Raw genomic sequence first — 21,600 nt, forward strand, 5'->3', positions numbered from 1 at the left:
TGGATTATTCTTTGAAGGAAAAAAAGGATTGTCTTCTTTTTAAGGTGGATTTCGAAATAGCATACGATAAGGTAAATTGGGACTTTTTGAGATTTATGATGAGGAGGATGGGGTTTGGGGATAGATGGATGAAGTGGATGGAGGCTTTGGTCTTTACTAGTAAGATGTCGGTTCTTGTCAATGGGAGTCCTACTAGGGAGTTCGGTGTTGAAAGGGGTTTACGTCAAGGAGACCCTATTTCTCCTTTCCTTTTTGTTATTGTGACGGAGGGCTTGAAATGTCTTATTAATAAGGCGGTGGAAAATGGCGATTACGTAGGATGCAACTTGAACGGTAGATGTTTTGTCGATGTTCTTCAATTTGTGGATGATATCTTATTGGTAGGAGATGGGAGTTGGAATCATCTTTGGGCCATAAAAGAGGTTTTAAAAGGTTTTGAATTGGTATCGGGTCTCGGTATTAATTATCATAAAAGCAAGATTATTGGTATTAACATTAATGCGCACTTTTTGGAGGTGGCAACTTCTTTTCTTGCTTGTAGGTTGGAGGCAAAAGAATTTAAATTCCTTGGAATTATGATTGGCTCTAATCCTAGAAGGATTTCTTCTTGGAAACCGCTTGTGGATAATTTTAGGAGAAAGTTGAATTCTTGGAAAGGAATGTTTCTTAGCTTTGTAGGGAGAATCACGCTTTTAAAGTCGGTTTTAAGTAGCTTGGCTATCTTCACTTTGTCTTTTTATAAAGCCCCTAAGAAGATAATTGGTGAGATTAATAAATTGCAAAGTAATTTCTTGTGGGGGGGGAGCGGAGGAGAAGAGGAAAATTCATTGGATTAGTTGGAAAGAGGTTTGTTCTCCTTTAGAGAAAGGGGGTCTTGGTTTGAGAAGTCTTGAGGAATTTAATATTGCGCTTCTTTTGAAATGGAATTGGAGGATCTTGAAAGATGCTAATTCTTTGTGGTATCAGGTCTTAAAGGCTAGATATGCGGATATTAATTTGAAAGCTTTTGTTGGAGAGTCGAATTATAGTCCTCGCGCTAATAGATCGGTGTGGTGGTCGGATATCTTGTCCTTGAGGAAGCATTTACCAGAAGGTTTCTTTGCTAATAACATTAAGTGTGAAGTGGGGCATGGGCATACGATTCCTTTTTGGCATGCCGCTTGGTTGGATGTGGGGATTCTTAAACATGTCTTCCCGGCTTTGTTTTCCTCTTCTCTTTTGCAGGATGTTGCTATTTCCGGTATGGGTGGTTGGGTGCGAGGCGAATGGAGGTGGGGTGATCTTGGAGTTCTCACCGGGGCTGAACCGAAAGTGTCCGCACTGCTGCCACATTTATTCCAGCTGTTGCCAGCGGCTATTCCGTGCGATACGGGGCTGGATTCGGTTTCGTGGGTACCGGAGAAGGATGGCTCTTTTTCCGCCGCTTCTTGCTTCAAGGAGATATCTAAATTGGCTCAACCGTTTGGTCCGGTAAACCGCTATGATTTTATTTTTTCAAAAGTTTGGAAAGTGGAGGTGCCCCTTAAAGTTAAAGCTTTTGGATGGAGGTATTTCTTTATCTTCTTCGAACATTGATTGCGTTTTTTGCGAAGAGAATACCGAAAGTTCTTTCCATTTGTTGTTGGATTGTCGGAAGTCCGAAGCGGTGTGGAATAGTATGGCTTGTTGGATAGGTATGACTTATGAAAAACCTTACGATATGATGGAGAGTTTTTGGAAGTGGAGTAGTTTTTGCCACAAAAATAAAGTTAGGAAAGGCAAAGAGGGAAGCATTTGGTTGGCTATTGTGTGGAGTATATGGATTAGTAGGAATGATATTATTTTCAAAAATTCCTCTTATGATGTGAATGATTTAGTTTGGTCTTGTAAGATGCTTGTTTGGAGATGGTCATTTGTAGGGAAAATTAAACATCCCAATTACAACTTCTATGAGTTTTACAAATTCCCTTTGCATTACTTAAGCTAGGTTCCATTTGGTGGTTAATTTTCTTTGGCGTCCTCCGCCTTTTGTAACCGAGTTTGTAGAACTTTTGTTCTCTTTTAAATATAACTTGCTTAAAAAATAAATAAATTATAGATATCTATTAATTCACTTAGTTTGTAACTGGTATACCATCAATTTACTTTCAATTTTAACTTTTTCTTTTAATACAATACTTTATCTATTGTAAAATAAATTAAATTAACCACTTCATTTATGTAGCTTTTATTTCTCATACAAATATCTAAAGAAACAATAAGAATTTTAATTTTTGTCATTCAATTTTTAGTTATGTTTTCTTCTGTAGGAACATGCTTTGAAGCATCACAAAATAATATTAAATGGTAGATTAGAAGAACTATCTTCTTCTTTAAATTTGATGTTTTTATTTTTTTATTGTTTTTTAATTTTTGATTTTTTTAAGTAGTTGTCATCTTTTAAACGTTATTGTTATTTTTTAGTTTTTAATAATATTTTTTAGGGAAAAAAGAAAATGCACTGACAGTGTAAAGTATTTTTACACTGTCAACCAATGAGAGACATGCATCAGAATAAAGCCCATTTTTAATTTTAAAAAACTGTAATTACATGGCAAATTAAAGCATTTTAATTGGTTGTATGTGTAAAACTGATTTACACTGACAGTGCACTATCTTTAAACTCTATTTTTTAAGTGAATATTCTGAAACATCACAAAATAATATTGAAAATACTAAATTGTAGGAGATATCTTCATTTTTAAATATATGTTTCTATTTATTTTTTGCATTAAAAAATTGTTGGAGAAGTTGGATAATAAAAGATAAAGATTTAAAATGAATTGAAGTATTTTGTCTATTAAAATCTTCTATGAAACATATCTCTAGCTGTAATGCTAAACACAAATGCTCAATAAAATTATATATTGACATATAATATAATTTATGATGTTGAACTTTACAAATAAATTTACTTATCTTCTATTTTAATTTTACAACTCTACTTATTTTTTGAAGTAGTTAAATTAATAATAGATGCAATTAATATCAAAAATATTTATATCAATATATTTTAAATTAAAATAATTATATTTACATTTAAATAAACATATGCAACTATTTCTCTTACCCATTCATTAATTTAAGAAACAGATGCAACCATTTCAAAACCTTAATGGCAGTGGATCCATTTTCATCTCCGTAGCCGCATCTTCTCTGCAAATCGCCATCTAATCCATCAACCATGGTTGCGGCAAAGAAGACCGTAAGCAAGCTATCACTCTCCTTCTTTCTATGCACTATGCATTTTTCATACTATGATTATGATGATTTCTTTTCAGATTTAGGGTTTGTAATCTCAATTCGATTTTAATCGATTTTTAATTGAATTTTACAGAAGGAAACTCATGAGATTAACAACACGGAATTTGTTTAATGCTCTGTGATTTGATTTTTGAACTGCTTTTAGATTGATTTGGTATTGGAATTAAGTGAAAAGTTTTTGATTTGATTATTTGCAGGGAAATTGATTATCATTGCTAACAAATCTGAATCTGAATACTATGCTATGTTGGCTAAGGTTGGATTTCATCATTACAATATTCAGGTTCATTAAGTGTTTGTTCAGAATGATATTTTTTTATCATGCTTTGGTTTCTCTTAATACTTTGATTGAATCAATGTAACTTATCTCTAGAGTATGTTTTGATTAATGGTATAAAATGAAATTCAATGAACCCAAATTGAATAAGCTTTATTAGGTTTCCATCCAATCACACTAATACAAACTTAATTGTCTTGAATATTAAATGTCTTAATGAATTTGTTTGTAATGTAAGAATAACATATATAACTCAAAATAACGTATATAACTCAAAAAGAATGAATATGATCCATCAAACCTTTTGGGTACAGTAGTTTCTATCAACTTATACTCCCTCCGTTTTTTATTATAAGTTGTTTTAGCATTTTCACACATTTTAAGAAAAATAATAATTGTTGTATGAAATAGAGAAATTATAAAAGATTTTACTAAATTGTCCTTTATTAATTGTATGGGAAAGACAAATTAAAATAATCTAAAGAAAGAGAATAATAAATGCTTAAGGGTATAATAGGAAAAATAGTATTAATGATCCATTAAAATTGTAAAACGACTTATAATAAAACACAAATTTTATCTTCAAAACGACTTATAATAAAAAACGGAGGGAGTATATAATAGTCACACTAATAATATATATAATATTTCAGTATAAAAAATTAATAAAAAATGAATTAATTATATAATGAATTTTTAATTATTTAATCATAATTAAAATATCATTATTTAAAATAACATTTAAAAAATGAAATAAATAAAATTTAAAAGATCTTTAGGTTGTAAGTTGTGGATAGGATATATGATATTTATGTCAATAATTTTTTTTTTGTAAGCAAGTTATATTGAAGAGAACAAAAGTTCACAGAACAAGATTACAAAAAGGGGGGCTAAAACCCCGGGGGAAAATTACCCACCAATTGAAACCTAACTTAAGTAAAATAAAGGGTTTTTGTCAAACTCATAAAAATTACAATTGGTATGGGGAATATTACCAATAAAAGACCACCTCCAAATGAGAGTTTTACAACTCCACCACGTCGCGGGAATTCCACACTAAATTCTTAAAAATCAAACCATTCCTAAAAGGCCATATACTCCATATAATTGCCAACCACACACATCCCACATTTCCTTTACTAACTTTCTTTGATTTACAAAAGGATCTCCATTTCCAAAAACTCTCCTTAAAATCCTCCTCTTTATAATTAGACAAACCAATCCAACTAGCCATTTCCTTCCAAACTTCATCCGCCTTTCGACACAAGATGAAAAGATGGGCGGGAGACTCTAAAGCATCATCACATAAAACACAACTAAGGTTAGAGTTAGAAGGTAAAATACCTCAATTCTTTAACAAAACCTTTGTAGGAATCCTATGCTTGAAACATCTCCAACCGAAAGCTTTGACTTTTAGCGGAAAATCACCCTTCCAAACTAAAGGAGCCACAAAGTCAAAACGATTAGGCGGACCAAACATCAAAAAATCTTTCTCCATAATGTTATAGCATGAAGAAACGGAAAAAGACCCGTCAACCAACGGACGCCACACCACACGGTCCTTCACTCCAACCCCCGTCATCGGAGACACCGCAACCGGTCGGTGAGGATCCAACAAAGATCTCAACAAAACCACTTCACCCTCCAAAGCCGATGGGACTAAAGGGATCCCCAAATCATTCCACACCCACACGTCACCTATCCAAGCTCCCATACAAGCGACGGAAACATCCTGTAAAAAAGAAATAGCAAATAAAGACGGAAATAACACCTTTAAAATGCCCTCCTCCATCCATAAAGAGTTCCAAAAAGAAATAGAATAACCATCACCAAACTGAAAAGAAACACTATCCACAAAAAGACCAACGGGAATTCTTTTCTCCAAAGACTAAATATCCGACCACCACACCGATTTTGAACTATAACTATCAATCTTTCCACCTTCAATTACCATCCTAAGTTTGATATCCCCATAACGAGCTTTAAGCATCCGATACCAAATGGAATTAAAATCCTCCAAAATTCGCCACTTCCACTTAGAAATAAGTGCCAAATTAAATTCTTTAAGTCTCTTAATACCTAACCCACCATTTTCCGTCGGAACACAAACATCATCCCATCCCACCCAATGAACTCTTTTCTTCTCCTCCGTACCCCCCAAAGGAAATTGCTTTGAATTTTATTAACTTCCCGAATAACCTTCTTAGGAGCCAAGTAGAAAGAGAAAGTAAAGATAGGTAAACTTCCTAACACCGATTTCAAGAGAGTTAATCTTTTCCCCCAAAACTAAGTCACCTCCCTTTCCAAGAACTCAAACGCCTCCTAATATTATCGACCAAAGGACTCCAAAATTTTACCCTTCTCGGATTAGAACCAATCCGAATGCCAAGAAAAGAAAACTCCTTTTCTTCCCTTTTGCAAGAAAGGAAAGAAGTTGCCACATCCAAGAAACGAGAATTAATATTTATACCAATAAGCTTGCTCTTGTTGAAATTGATACCGAGACCCGACACCATCTTAAAACCTCTTAACACTGCTTTAATGGCCCACAAATGCTTCCAACTACCATCTCCTACCAAAAGAGTGTCATCCGCAAATTGAAGGATGTCGACAAAACATTTACCTTTTACATCACAACCAACAAAATCCCCATTTTGTATCGCCTTATCAACCATAATTTTAAGCCCTTCCACAACCAAAACAAAAAGAAAAGGAGATAAGGGGTCACCTTGCCGAAGCCCCCTTTCAACCGTAAACTCTTTAGTAGGACTACCATTAACAATAACCGACATTTTGCTTGAAAAAATTAAAACTTCCATCCACTTCATCCATAGCTCCCCGAAACCCATCTTTTTCATCATAAATCTAAGGAAATTCCAACTAACCATATCGTATGCCTTTTCAAAATCCACTTTAAAAAGTAGAAAACTCCTATCTCCCTTCAAAGAAAAATCCAACAATTCATTCGCAACTAGAACCCCATCAAGCAATTGGCGACCCGGAACAAATGCACTTTGACAAGGAGAAACAATGGAATGCAACACCGTTTTAATCCTACCGGCCAAAACCTTCGAAATAATTTTATAAATACAACCCACCAAACAAATAGGTATATAGTCGTCCAACCCCAACGGATTAGAAGACTTCAGAATTAAAGATTAGAACGGAGAAATAATAGACTTCGAAAATGCTCCACCCGAATAAAGATCCTTAAAACAATTCTTAAAGTCATCCTTTAAAAAATACCAACACTTCTTCACAAAAAGAAGAGAGAAACCATCCGGTCCCGGACTTTTCGAACCTTCACAACTCTACACCGCCTCCTTTACTTCCTCCTCGGAGAAAGGTAACTCAAGAGAGGCGCTTTCCTCCGAAGACAAAGAGTTAAACAACACATTATCAAGAACCGGTCTACTAAAATTATCTTCCTTAAACTTACTATCGAAGTGACGCCTCACTTCTTCCTTAACCTCCTCCACTTCATCAATGATACTGCTAGAAGTGGTAATAGAACAAATATGATTCCTCCTCCTCCTCTCTTTCATTACTCTATGGAAATATTTACTATTAGAATCTCCATCATTAAGCCACTTTAATCTTGATTTTTGAATAAGCATGTTCTCTTTGATTTTAAGATTCAACCAAAATCTACTACTAGCATTTCTTTTAATGGCTTGAATCTCATCACCCAAAACATCACAATCATCCGCCTCATTCAACTCTCGAACCCCTTCCTCTACTTCCAAATCGAACTTGCCAAACACCGTGATGTTCCACCATATAATCCTATCCTTAATGATACGAAATTTCTCCTTTAGGACAAAATCTCCTCTACCTCGAACAAAGATCGCCTTCCATTCAAACTCCACAAAATGCAAAAACTCTTTATTATTAAACCATCCATTATTAAACTTGAAAGGTTTAGGACCTCAATCCTCCTTATCAACAACCAACCACACATGGCAATGGTCCGACACATCCCTTTGCCCAGTAAGTTGCCCCACCACTCCCCAAGAAGATATAACGTTACCATCTACAAGAAAACGACCCAACCTACTTTTTTGTTTTTCCATCCCCGCTAAACCAACTAATTTTTTTTCCTTTACAAGGAACGTCAATCAAACAACACCTATCGATAAAGTTTGAAAACTCACCCCATTTCGATCTATGCATAGACAAAGAACTACCAACTCTTTCACTTCTTTTTTTAATAGCATTGAAGTCACCTCCAATTAACCAATCTCCATCCTTAAATTTCTGTTTCAACTCCACCAATTCCTTCCACATAGTACGCTTGATAGGCATAGAACAAGCCGCATAAACATTAACAAAATAAAAGAATTTATTCTTCCAACTAACCTTAATACCCAAGAAACTCGTTCCACGAAAACTGAAGACAACCGAAATAGAACTAGCTTTCCATAAAATAAGGATACCTACCGACCTTCCCTCGGATTCCGAGAAAGAAAATTCAACATCCGAGTTTCCCCAAAAACTCCTAGCCACAACATCCGAAACAGAGCTCAATTTAGTTTCTTGAAGAAAGAACAAATCCGTTTTGCCTCTTTGGATAATGCAACTAATACGTTTCCTCTTAATCCAACTACCTCCCCCACTTATGCTTAAAGACCCGATGATCATAGTAAAGGAATGAATTTCTCCTTCCCTCCAAGAGAACATTTCGCTTCATTAATTTTTAACTCCTCAATGCTATCTTGAGTACTTCCCATAGCATCGATCGGAACCACACCTAAGTTAGAAATAGCCTTCCATAATTTATCCCCCGGTGCAAGACCAAAATTACTAAGAATCCGTTGGTTACATCGAACTATGTTTGAATCTGCCGCGCTATTATCACAGCAGCCAACAGCATCGCCGGCTGACTTTGATTCTGCAGAATTGCTCACCGCTGGGACTGCCGCAACACCGCCAGGCTGCTGAACCGAACAAACCGGAAAGGCAGTAGCTGATTGCCTCTGAATGCCTAAACCAACAGCATAACAATCCTTCATTTTCCTTCCCTTCCCCCTCACAACTCTTTTGCACCCAACCTTTGATTTAAGAAAAATGGAAACAGACTTACGCCTCCTAGATATAGCAGGAGATCCTTCAGCTAAAGAACACGTTCTGCCTTCCAGACCCACTCCTAGCACAACCTCACCAACAGCAATACTCCCTTCTCTAGAGTCCGCACCTGATTCCGAAACCCCCAATGCAGACTCAGACACACGCGTTCCCTCCGTTACCAACGCAGAATCCCCTGCTGGCGTTCCCATCAAGGCAAACTCAATAGCCTTATCAAAAACACCTGTGCGCGTCGTAATGTCAATAGCTTGCTTGGGCCTTTCAATCTCCTTCTCACAATTCCCGCAAGGCATCAGCTCAAGAACAACCACATCACCAGACTTCCTACCCTGTACATGATCTAACGCTTTCTCGAACACCCCTAAAGCATTATCATCCACAGCCAGATTATTAACAACAACAACATTCTTCACCGTGCCTTCTTTGTTCCCCATAGAGACAGGAGACAGAATCGCATCGCAAGAAGGATCCATGGTCGAAACCTCCACGCCCTCCGCCTTCCTGCCCTTGAAAATACCTGCTATTGGTTCAGAAAAAACAACAATGCTATCCGATGAGGAGGCAGACTCCTCTCCTAAATTCTCATCTGAAAAATCGTTCGACCAACCATCCTCCGAATTAGTGGACACGACCGACTTGGAAGATTTGTTAGTGGTGGAACCAAACCGAAAAGCGCCAAAGATGTCTTCCCTAAGAATTAGAGGAAAAACTTTGTCATCAATAACAACCCGAAGCGTTTCCGGGACAACAAAAGATGTTGGCACCTTCACCATAATTCTCGCCACGTCCAGAAAATCACCTTTCGACGTATGTTCATCTAAACACACAAAAGAACCCAAAGAGTCCGCCAAACCCACAAAGAAATCTGAAGACCACGCCTGGGCCGGTATGCCATAAATACGAAGCCATAACACCCTGCTGACATCAACCATGGTATCTTCCCATCTCTTAATCTCCAAGAACCAAGACTTCCACCATGTTTCACCCTCTCCAATAAGATCTTCAATGTAACCCTCCTCAATCTCCTCTAGTAAGCAAAGATCTCCTCCCATAGGAGTAACCTTAATAGCAAACAAACCTTCCATCTCAAAGTGGGTTTGAATGTTATACGCCGAGCCCGACACTAACACCTTCCCGACATAGGCTTTTCTAAACCTCGTAATATCTTCTGCCTTAGACTTAAAACAGAATGAAGAAACGTTCTCCTTCACACTTGGGCCTGCCTTACCCCTCTCCAAACGAACTATCTCGGCGAAACTCCGGTTATCCCTCCTAGATTCCTCCCTTACAACCTTACGGTTGACAAACATACCAGCTTTCTCTTTACCTTTTGCGCCTCCAACCTATCACTTTCGGGCACCGAGATGTTCCTCTGATAACGCGGTAAATTAGCATGAATCTTCTTGCCCGCAATAAAAACGTTATCCAATCTCACTGCCAGCATTCTCTCGTCCTCCACATCAACGAATCTAGCAAAGCCAAATCTCTTTCCAATATTGTTTCTCCTGGCTGCGATAGCAACCTCAACCACCTTACCAATACAACCGAACAACTCAAACAACTCCTTAGACTTAGTGTAATCTGGGAATTCAGACAAGTAAACAGAAGTCACCCCCCTCCCTGCAGCACCTTAGCGTTAAAGTTCCTCCCACCAAACGGAAAAGTATCCCATCTTGGTTTCCAGTTGTGAAAAGTTCTTCTGTTTCGAACCTCAGACCATCCATCTCCTCTATTGACGTTACCAGAAAACCGCATAATAGAGAGAAAACAGAAATGAACCCACTCACCAAAAAACAAAGGACCGAACTCTACCAGAAGCCACCGAGCACAAAGACAAAAAGGAAAACCCAGAACCACAGACGAGACAAAACAAGATACCGGCTGAAAATCCTGAAGATCCCTGAAATGGTCTCAAGCCACACCTCCTCAATAAGGTCCCTAAGCCCTAAAGCCAGGAATTTAAACCAAAATTGAGGAAGAGGAGAAAACCCTTTCAGAAACCTCTTCAAGACCCACCGGGTGGGACGCCGCCACCGACCAAAAAGCTTACCGGAGGGAGCGAATGACCGTTTTCTTCTTATGTCAATAATATATATATATATATATATATATATATATATATATATATATATATATATATATATATATATATATATATATATATATATATATATAATATTAAAAGAAAAAAATTAATTAAGTTAACTGCAATAATAAATTTCAAAAAGAATTATATGTGGGTAGTGTTTATATTAAAATAAAAATAAACATTTGTAACCAAAAAATAAAAATAAATGCATAATATCTAAAAAAAAAAAAGGGAATCGGATTCCATGTGGTGGTGTTCCATTGGATTCCATGTGGTAGTGTTTTTTTATTAAAATAGAAAATATAATAAAATGTAGTAGGGCCAGAATCAAACACCTGATTTAGTTTAGAGTTGTAAAGTGCTTGTTTCGAGTTGGTCTTTTGTCGGGAAAATTACACATCTCAATTGTAACTTCTATGAGTTTAGCAAAAACCTTTTGTTTTACTTAAGCTAGGTTCTATTTGATATGTAATTTTCTTTTGACTTTCGCCTTTTGTAACCGAGTTTTCAAAAACTTTCGTTCTTTATCAATAGAACTTACTTAAAAAAAACACGTACGCCTAGTTCAATAACTAGCGCTTATCAATAATTAGCGCTTAGCGCTTATCCACTCTGCTATGCTATAAGAGTGATGAACGTTACATGTAAAAAAAAATTGATATAGATAGTAAATGAAATTTCTTTACTGAATGGAATGTTTATAAGAATTTAATTGACAATATTTATTTTGTACTATATTCTACCAAAATTGAGTGTATTCAAATTTTTTTTTTGGTAGTTTAAGTTGAATTATGTAGCAGCCTCTTATCCTCAGTATGATGAATTTTGCATCAGTTCAGATCCTTATCCTTATTTCTATGAAGTTTTCATTCGTTCATAATATTTTCTAATTTTTTTAATAATCAACTTGCATTAATAGGAGAATATAAGGGGTATTCTAACCCAAAATATAAAGAATCACATAGATTACAAAAATAAACCCGCCCACGTTACATACTCAGTATACAATTCACCGGATTTTGGCACCACTCGTAAAAATTACAGTTCACCTTTCTTTTTGACTTTATTGCTAACCATTTTCAAGAGAACATTTTAATATTAAACAATGGAGTCCCCACATCCACAACTCCTCCTTTAAATATTATGTTATTTCTACAATGCAATATGCACCAACACATTGATAGTCATAGTGCCACAGCTCTCTTCCTCTTAACTCCAACAGTTTCAGTTTTTCTATAACCTTTTCAAAGTGTTGAACACAGTTAATATCCAACAGTTTATCAAGGTGCAACCACACATAAAATTCCTCCCACAAAACACTCGCAACCAGACAAGACATCATGACATGATCTATAGTTTCAACCTCTGAATCACACATCACGCAATAGCTTTCCTCCACGTTAGCAATAATTCCTCTATTTCACAATTGATATCTCGATGGAAGCCTATCTTGCATCAACCTCCACCCAAACATTTTTACTTTACACGAAGCAATAGAGTTCCAAGCATATTTCAACAATAAAGTTACCGGTAACTGCATCCCCTCCGCTTGTATCCCCTGCTACAATTTAATATAGCACGAAGAGACCGAAAACAAATCACCAAAAGGCCTAACAACTTCATCCACAACCTCTGCTACAGGAACAGTCCCCACCAAAATATTGCTTAACATATCCAGCTCCTCTCTCGACTCTACCGAATCAACAACGACATTATCTAGTCATTTCCAGAGCCATCCTGCTTGAATCCAACTGCCCATTTCAGCCACGGTAGCTTCTTGGTTCCTACCGCCATCAAACAATGCCTGAAAAGTTACTGCCATCAAACAACGCCTGAAAAGTTACTGCCAAAGGCGAAGTCGTGTTTAAAACCCATTTCATCCATGGTAGCTTCTTGGTTCCTATTTATGAGTTTTTAAAACCTCTGGCGATTAAAATCTAACCTTTGGTGTTTCATACACGCAAAACCCTTGGACCCCGAACACGTGTTCAAATGTTTTTTCTCAACAGCGAAGTCGGCGTATCTCTCAATCCTATGTCCTAGGTATCTGTTCCAAATCTCTTCGTACCACGCTATCTCCTCCCAACCGTCAGGATCATCAAATGCGAATAATAATTAGGTTTAACTAGGGGTTCCTTTTCAAAACTTTATCCACTGTTATTTATACTTCCTAATCTACTCATTAGCCTTCATATCTTCACTAGTTCTTCTCAATCCAATACACTTCCTTCTCATAACCATCTTCTACCTCTCTTCAACCGACTTCCTTCTTCAAAATGGATATCCAACCTAGCCTCACCATTCTCAAAGAAAAGTTCATAGGTTTGACTACAATTAATCAACATCTGGCAGAACTTCATGTTCGTGGACCCGTCTTTACAAATCTAGTAAAGACCTTTTGGGTAAATGCATCCATCAGTGATGATCACCTCAGTATATCTGCCAACATTCTTGGCTTTCCTCTTATCATCACAGAAGAATTCATTGCTGAATTAATCGGTTTTGAGCCAAATCCCTCTGCCCTGGACTTAGAAGAGTTGGATAGTTGGAATACCTCAAACTATCTGAATAGAGAAGTGACTCGGATTTTTAATAATGTTGAGTTTCTGACTCCCTTCAGACAATCTCTTTTTAGGTTTGTTCTGACCAACCTGACTCCAAGAGGAATCTTCCTACATCTTGTATCATGCAAGGATAGGTTTCTGATTCATCGGCTCGAAAACAGCAGTCCTCTAAATATGTCAGAAATCATTTTCTTCCATCTCAGGGATTCCCTCATAGCCTTCGGGTGTGGTCAAAGTGCCCACATTCCTTATGGAAGGATTCTCTCTGCATTACTCGAATCTGCTGATATCATTCAGACAATTCGCGATGCACAATCTCTAGAAAATGATAATCTTTTGATTTCAGAAGACTGTGTGGCTTTTTATGTTTAGATGTAATCTTTTTTTAATAAAATTTATCCTTATTATGATAATCCTGATTCAAACACAGGTAGACATAATAAAGACAAAGAAAGCCACACAGAAAATGATTGCCGGAAGATTTAGAGGACTGCTGCTTTCGAGCCAATGAATCAGAAACATATCCTTGCATGATACAAGATGTAGGAAGCTTCCTCTGGGAGTTAGGTTGGTCAGAACAAACCTAAAAAGAGACTGTCTGAAGGGATTCAGAAACTCAGCATTGTTAAAAACACAAGTCACCTCTCTATTCAGATAGTTTGAGGTATTCCAACGATCCAACTCTTCTAAGTCCAGGGCAGAGGGATTTGGCTCAAAACCGATAAAATCAGCAATGATTTTTTCTGTGATGATAAGAGGAATGCCAAGAATGTTGGAAGATATATTGAGGTGATCATCACTGATGGATACATTTACCCAGAGAATATTTACTAGATTTGTAAAGACGGGTCCGCGAAGAAGAACGGCATACTTGTAGCAACCTTGAGCTACAAGAAGTTCTGCTAGATGCTGATTAATTGCAGCCAAACCTATGAACTTTTCTTTGAGAATGGTGAGGCTATGTTGGACATCCATTTTGAAGAAGGAAGTTGGATTAAAAGGAGTAGTAGATGAGTTTGAGAAGGAAGTTTATTTGATTGAGAAGAACTAGTGAAGAGATGAAGGCTAATGAGTAGATTAAGAAGTATAAATAACGGTAGAGAAGGTTTAAAAGAAAAGGAACCCCTAGTTAAACCTAATTATTATTCGCAATTGATGATCCTGACGGTTGGGAGGAGATAGCGTGATACAAAGAGATTTGGAACAGATACCTAGGACATAGGACTAAGAGCTACGCTGACTTTGCCATTAAGAAAAACATTTGAACACATGTTCAGGATCCAAGGGTTTTGCCTGTATGAATCACCAAAGGTTAGTATTTAATCGCCAGAGGTTTTTAAAAGAACACATAATTACTGAAACCTTCAAACACCTTTTAACATATAGCTAATACTATTAAGCCCTATTTTTCTAGAAAATATGTGAGATCTAACAGAACTTCTGAGAAACTTAAGAGATCTTCAACATTCTCAATCTTGTCAATAACAATTAGGTGTTTTCGCAAAACAACATATCTAGTTAACTTTCTTTTCAAAACAGGTTAGATGAGGACACATCTATATCAAGCATTTTGATAGGAGGGAAAATGATAATGAGGTGTTAGCCATTTGTGAGCATGTAGGAGCAGATAAGTGATGCTAAGAGCACAGAGATAGATTTTAGAGACAGCTAATAAATATGAAAGGAATGTAGTAATTAATGTTGAAAATAGAGATGCAACACATGCATGGATAATGTGACAGATAGTAGAGTAGACAATAATTAAAATAAATGTACACAAGAAATAAACTCATTCAGTAAAATTATAAGAGAGAGAGTTTTAGAAAGATCTGACCGTATTTAGTGATAAACCTTCCTTCTTGTCTTTAACTGAACTTGAGTATCTTCTGATGAAGAGATTTAGTCTTTTTCTTCTTCTGATCTTTGTCTCGAAGTGTCTTTCTTGAATAGATTTGATCATTCTGGCTTGAGTTAGTTTTACTCTTCCTAATTTTGAATGGCTTCACATGTTCTGCCTTTGCTACAGAGTCTTCATTTTTATAATTTTGTTCTTTTCTTATCTTCTTCCTCTGATTGGCGCTGATGATCTCTTGTCTTGAGTCAGCTGCACTAATTCAGCTTTGAATATTTCCATTTAGCACATATTCTGATGTCTATAGCTTTGTAGAACTTGAGTATCTTCTGATGAAGAGATTTAGTCTTTTTCTTCTTCTGATCTTTGTCTCGAAGTGTCTTTCTTGAATAGATTTGATCATTCTGGCTTGAGTTAGTTTTGCTCTTCCTAATTTTGAATGGCTTCACATGTTTTGCCTTTGCTACAGAGTCTTCATTTTTATAATTTTGTTCTTTTCTTATCTTCTTCCTCTGATTGGCGCTGATGATCTCTTGTCTTGAGTCAGCTGCACTAATTCATCTTTGAATATTTCCATTTAGCACATATTCTGATGTCTAGAGCTTTGTAGAACATTTTATTGATTTTCAAAACCTTTTCTGATATGTAGGTGATAAGTTCATAGTCTTGAGATTCTCGCCTTGACATCTTCTGATTATACTGAGTGTTTGAATTTGACTTTAATTTCAACTCAGTCTGGTTTTTCTCCTCCTGGATCTCACTACACGGTTAAGTGTTTGATCTTGAGATCTACACAGAGCCATGCTCTGATACCAATTGAAGGCTGAGAAAAACACAAGAAAATGGGGATTGAATTGTGTTCTTTATCAATTAAAATTCCCTTTCTTTTTCTTTGATGTCTTTTCTTTCATTCATTTGATCATCTATTGGATTATGCTTAGATGTTGCGGAAGCATGAAGATGTAGAACTACATAAAAAATAAGATGTTCATTTTAACTTCTAAAGGATATCAGAACTTCTGACTTGCTCAGTACAGTTCTGAGGAGCTTTTGCTTGAATGTTCTAAGTTAAAATGACATGTGCAGAAAGTAAAAGACACATTCATTTTTATCCTGGTTCACCTTCTAACTAAGGCTACCTCCAGTCCACCTTCTTCAGGTTATTTTCCTCTCAACAGAGGTCTTAATCCACTATAACCAAATCATGATTACAACTGCATGATCCTCTGTCGTGACTCACAACCTGCACAGCCAACTGTTGTGACTAACAATCTGGATAATGACCCGTTCAGGGATCTCCGCGGGATATAACGTCCATTGACTCGGGCACCTTGCACAGTCTACCCACTGTGACTAACCCTGCACAACCAAGCTGTTGTGACTAACCCCTAGTTGACTGAACCGTTCAGTGATCCCATCAGGATATAACGTTCATCACACTAGTAACCTGCACAGCTAACTACTATGACTAATTTCTGATAATGAACCGTTCAGGGATCTCAGCAAGATATAACGTTCATCTATCTTCTGGAGATTATAGGTGTGCTTCTTAATTAAGCATATAGTCTCCTATTCTCAATACGTATGTTTATGACTCACTTACTAGAAGTCACTTATGGAGCCTAAACAATTTATCAGAAGTTTCTAAGAAATTACACACTACGAGCAACAACTCTATGTGTTTTACATTTAAATACAAGAATAACAAATAAACTTGTAGTCTTCTTATTCTTGAACTTCTTGAAGATCTTCTTCTTTGGATAAGCATATTAAGAGACAACACTCTTGTGTTGAATGCTTCTTGTCATGATCTTCATCTTCAAATCTTCTTAAGCTGATTTAGAGCAACAACTCTATTTAGATTTGCTTCTTCAAGAGATCTTCATCTTCTTCTGAAAGCAGACTAAAAGCATTAACTCTTGTATTAACTCTTCATCTTCTTCATCTTCTTCTGAAAGCAGACTGAAAGCAGTTTGGTCTTTTCTCATCAAAGTAAGGAGATTAGAGCTTCAGCTCTTAGAGTTAATTCCTTCTTGCAAGACCATCTTCTTTTCTTCTTCAAGCAGATATGGAGCACTAGCTCCTATGTTGATTTCTTCTTGCATGTATATCTTCATCTTCTTCTGAATACTGATCATGAAGCTTGTTACAGCTGATAACATATTAGGACTGATCAGATATCCGTGGATTTCTTGTAACTCATATCCTGAAAGCTAATTAAGGGACATAGCCCTTATTGAGCATGCTTCTTCATAATGATCATCATCTTCTTCTTCTATAAACGAATAAAGAGCAACAACTCTTATTTAAATTGCTTCTTGAGCTTCTTTTTCCTTAAGCAGATTCAGAACAACAGTTCTGTTTTATGTGCTTCTACATGTTGGTCTTCAGCTCCTCCTTCTTCAATTCTGATCATAAAGCTTGTTACAGCTTGATGGCATGTTGATGAACATCAGTATAAATGAATCACTATCGAGCATCACTATCGAGCAACAACTCAGTGCATCTAGTTACTTATGTTATTCAACATGAACAATGTAGGCATTGATCAAGTATGAGTATATTTCATAATCTCCAATGGAGCATGCTGCTTAACAACAAATTTTCTTCTTCTTCATTTTCTATCCTTAGGGTGATGATTAGCGAAATAACATCACTGTGGATTTGTTCATCACATACTGAGTATGTGTTGCCTCTTGTGGAACTTCTGATACATTATTTCATATTTCTTCATTGAAACTTTATACTCAGCTTCTCTCTATGGATTTTCTTTCAGGATCTCTCACTTTCTGCTCTTTATAGATGTATCCTAGATACATACTCTGATGCTCATTCTAGATGCATACTCAGATACATATTAGAACGCATGTCTTCAAGTCTGAAGTTTTTATCTATTTATATATCTTAGTATGTTACCGTTGGAATCTAGCCGTTGAGATTTGTTTGAATGTTGTCTTGAATGCTTCGTATAGATTGAGCCTTTTGTGACATGTGTTGTTCTTGGCAGAACCTTATCTTTAACCTGATGAATATAGTGGATGGCGTGCTTCTTTGGTTAAGCTTGTCTTTCCAATGCGCTGCATGTAGGTTGCTTCTTCTTTCAACCTTGGGAGTTGTTCCTTTTAAATGTTGCAACTGTTTTGCATGTGATGATGTTTCTAGCGACTCTCCCTTAGATTCTAAGCTCTTTATATTTTACTCAATTTGTATGCTGAGCTGTAGATCCTTCATTGGTTCATGAGTAACTCTTTTGTTGTTTGCGTTTTGTATGTCACTGCGATACTTTATCAGAACTTCTGCTTTTAGAACTTCTGAGCTTCATACTTGCGTGATCTTCTGTTCTTAACCAAAGCTTCTTATAGTTGTGTGCTCATTTTCCAACTTTGCTTGTTTGCTTCTTTATATGTTTTCTTTGGTAGTTGATGTGTTCTGGATCAGAACATCTGATGAATGATGTTTAGCTTCGTCGATCTTCTGGATGTAGTTGTCGTATTCTTTTTCTGATGAATCATGTATAAGATTTATAACATTGTATCTGCACACTAAATGAAACCATTAGTAATAAAATTGTTACTTACAAAATATATGCTTGTTATCATCAAAACTAGATTCTGAACATAGATTCTCAATCTTGTTCTAACATTATACACTAAATACATGCCTATGTGATGAAAATAGAGAGCATGAACGTGAAAGCTGACAAGCTGATTTAACTGCTCCATTAAGAAGCAACATACACTATGTGTATGATGGATAAATGTTGAAATATACATAATATGCCTACCATGAGGAATCTCTCAGAGGATGAAGAAGAAAACCTGCATGCTATGCAGAATGCTCCATTGAGGAGAATTGAAGACATCCAAGAATACTTGATCAAGTATTAAATTGATCATGTTGAAAGACAAAGGAACTGAATACACTGAGTTGTTGCTCGTAGAGTGTGTTCATGATTACTAATGTTGATCAATGTGTCATCAGCTGCTATCATCTTAATGATCAGTATTGAAGAAGAAGATGAAGATCAAGGAGGAAGCAACCCACATAAGAGCTGCCTCTCTTTATCTGCTTACATGAGAAGAAGATGATGATCATTCTGAAGAAGCATTCTCAATAAGGGTTGTGTCCCTTAATCATCTTTCAGGAGATAAAAGAGATCCAGCAAGAAGCATCCAACATAAGAGCCGAGTCTCTTAATCTTCTTATGAGAAGAAGGAGAAGATCTCAATCAGAAGATAAAAGAAGAAGACTACAAGTTCTGTTATAACTTGTAATATAATGTAAAACACATAGAGTTGTTGCTCGTAGTGTGTAATATCTTAGACTGTTTAGGCACCAGAAGTGACTTTAAGTCAATGTGTCGTAAACATATGTATTGAAAATAGGAGACCATCTGCTTAATTAAGAAGTACACCTATAATCTCCAGAAGATAGTAAACGTTATATCCTGCTGGGATCCCTGAATGGTTCATCATCTAAGGTTAGTCACAATGGTTTACTGTGCGGGGTTAGTCACAACAGGTTGGTTGTGTAGGATTAGTCACAGCGGGTAGATTGTTCAGGGTGTCTGAGTCAATGGACGTTTTATCTCACGGAGATCACTGAACGGGTAATTGTCCAGATGGTTAGTCACAGCAGTTGGCTGTGCAGGATGGTTAGTTACGACGGAGGTTCGTGCAGGTGTAGTCATGATTTGGTTATAGTGGATTAAGACCTCTGTTGAGAGGCAAATCACCTGAAGAAGGTGGACTGGAGGTAGCCTTAGTTAGAAGGTGAACCAGGATAAAAATGGATGTGTCTTTTACTTTCTGCACATGTCATTTTAACTTTTAACATTTAAGCAAAAGCTCCTCAGAACTGTACTAAGCAAGTCAAAAGTTCTGATATCCTTTAGAAGTTAAAATGAACATCTTATTGGTTATGTAGTTCTACACTTCATGCTTCCGCAACATCAAAGCATAATCCAATAGATGATTAAGTGAAAGAAAAGACGTTATAGAAAAAGAAAGGGAATTTTAAATTGATAAAGAACACAATTCAATCCCCCCATTTCTTGCGTTTTTCTCCACCTTCAATTACAAATGCCAGCACACAAATTGCAACAGAAGGAAAACGAACCTACAACATACAAATGAAATGGCAATGAACAAAATAGTAAGTGGCTTATAATGGGGTATGCCGCTCGGCACCCCCTTCCACTACCTAATATGCTGACCGTCGTGATCACTAGCTGTCGAACGGCAAGGTCCCATTTTCTTTCGTTTCTTCATCATTTCCAGCACGCACAGATTTATATGATTTCAAAATCAATTTCCCATTTCCATTAATAATGAACAGCAAAAAACAATTTCAAACAGTGACGGAAACTAAATTAACACAACACAATAAACAATATATACCCTAAACCCACATACAACCTATCATATTTTCATTTAGGTAGTAAGAATCCTCCTTACCTTGGATTGAGTGCAGCTTTAAGGAGAATTAATGGAAGATTGGAGAAAAATGACACTTGAGAGAAACACTTTGGGTCTCCTTCTTCTCCTCTTCACAACCCTAGTCCCTTTCTATTCTCTTTTTCTTTGTATTCCTCGGCTTTCTCCTTTCTCTATGCTACTACTATTTTCTATTTTAAAGAAAAGACTATCTTAGTCATTTAATACACAAATGGGCCTAACAAAATATACCCCTTAATACTTAGAGATGTCACTATTTAAGCCCAATATCTTTTCTACACTTAATGTAAAAATAACACTTCCACTTAAGTGTCATTAAAATAAAATTTGATTATTTTAATATACCGACTTAGAGCATCCACATCCATCATACTCATTTGGGTTCTTTAAATGGGACCCACCTAATTTTTTATATTATTTCACACTTCTCAATTTTTTAAACCACTCATCTACCATTCTCAAATATCCCACTACAGAAAAAAAGGCCTCCTACCACGCCCAGAAAATCGAGGCTTTATGCAAAATAACCGTGGCGTAACGCTGAGGCCACGGTTCGGCCACGGAAATCCAACGGTGGAGTATACGGCCGTGGCCAAAAGTAAAGTCCACGGTTTTTTGGTTTAGACCACGCCATTTTTACGACCGTGGCATTTTTAGGCCACGGTTTAGGTAGCTTGATTAAGGCCACGGTTTGTATTTGCCATGACTTAATAACTGTGGCTATATTGTAAAGCCACGGTTTCATTTTAACGTTTACGACACAGTATTAGTTCAAGATATAGCCACGGTTTGGTTATGACCACCTATTTAAAACCGTTGTTATATGTTATGCATTCTAACCCATTTATCTAGCCACGGTTTATTTCTGTATCATTACATAAATATGTCATTTTATATATATTTATATATATATATATATATATATATATATATATATATATATATATATATATATATATATATATATATATATATATATATATATATAAATATAT

Source organism: Vicia villosa, linkage group LG6 (assembly GCF_029867415.1).
Source record: "Vicia villosa cultivar HV-30 ecotype Madison, WI linkage group LG6, Vvil1.0, whole genome shotgun sequence".
Taxonomy (NCBI): Eukaryota; Viridiplantae; Streptophyta; class Magnoliopsida; order Fabales; family Fabaceae; genus Vicia; species Vicia villosa.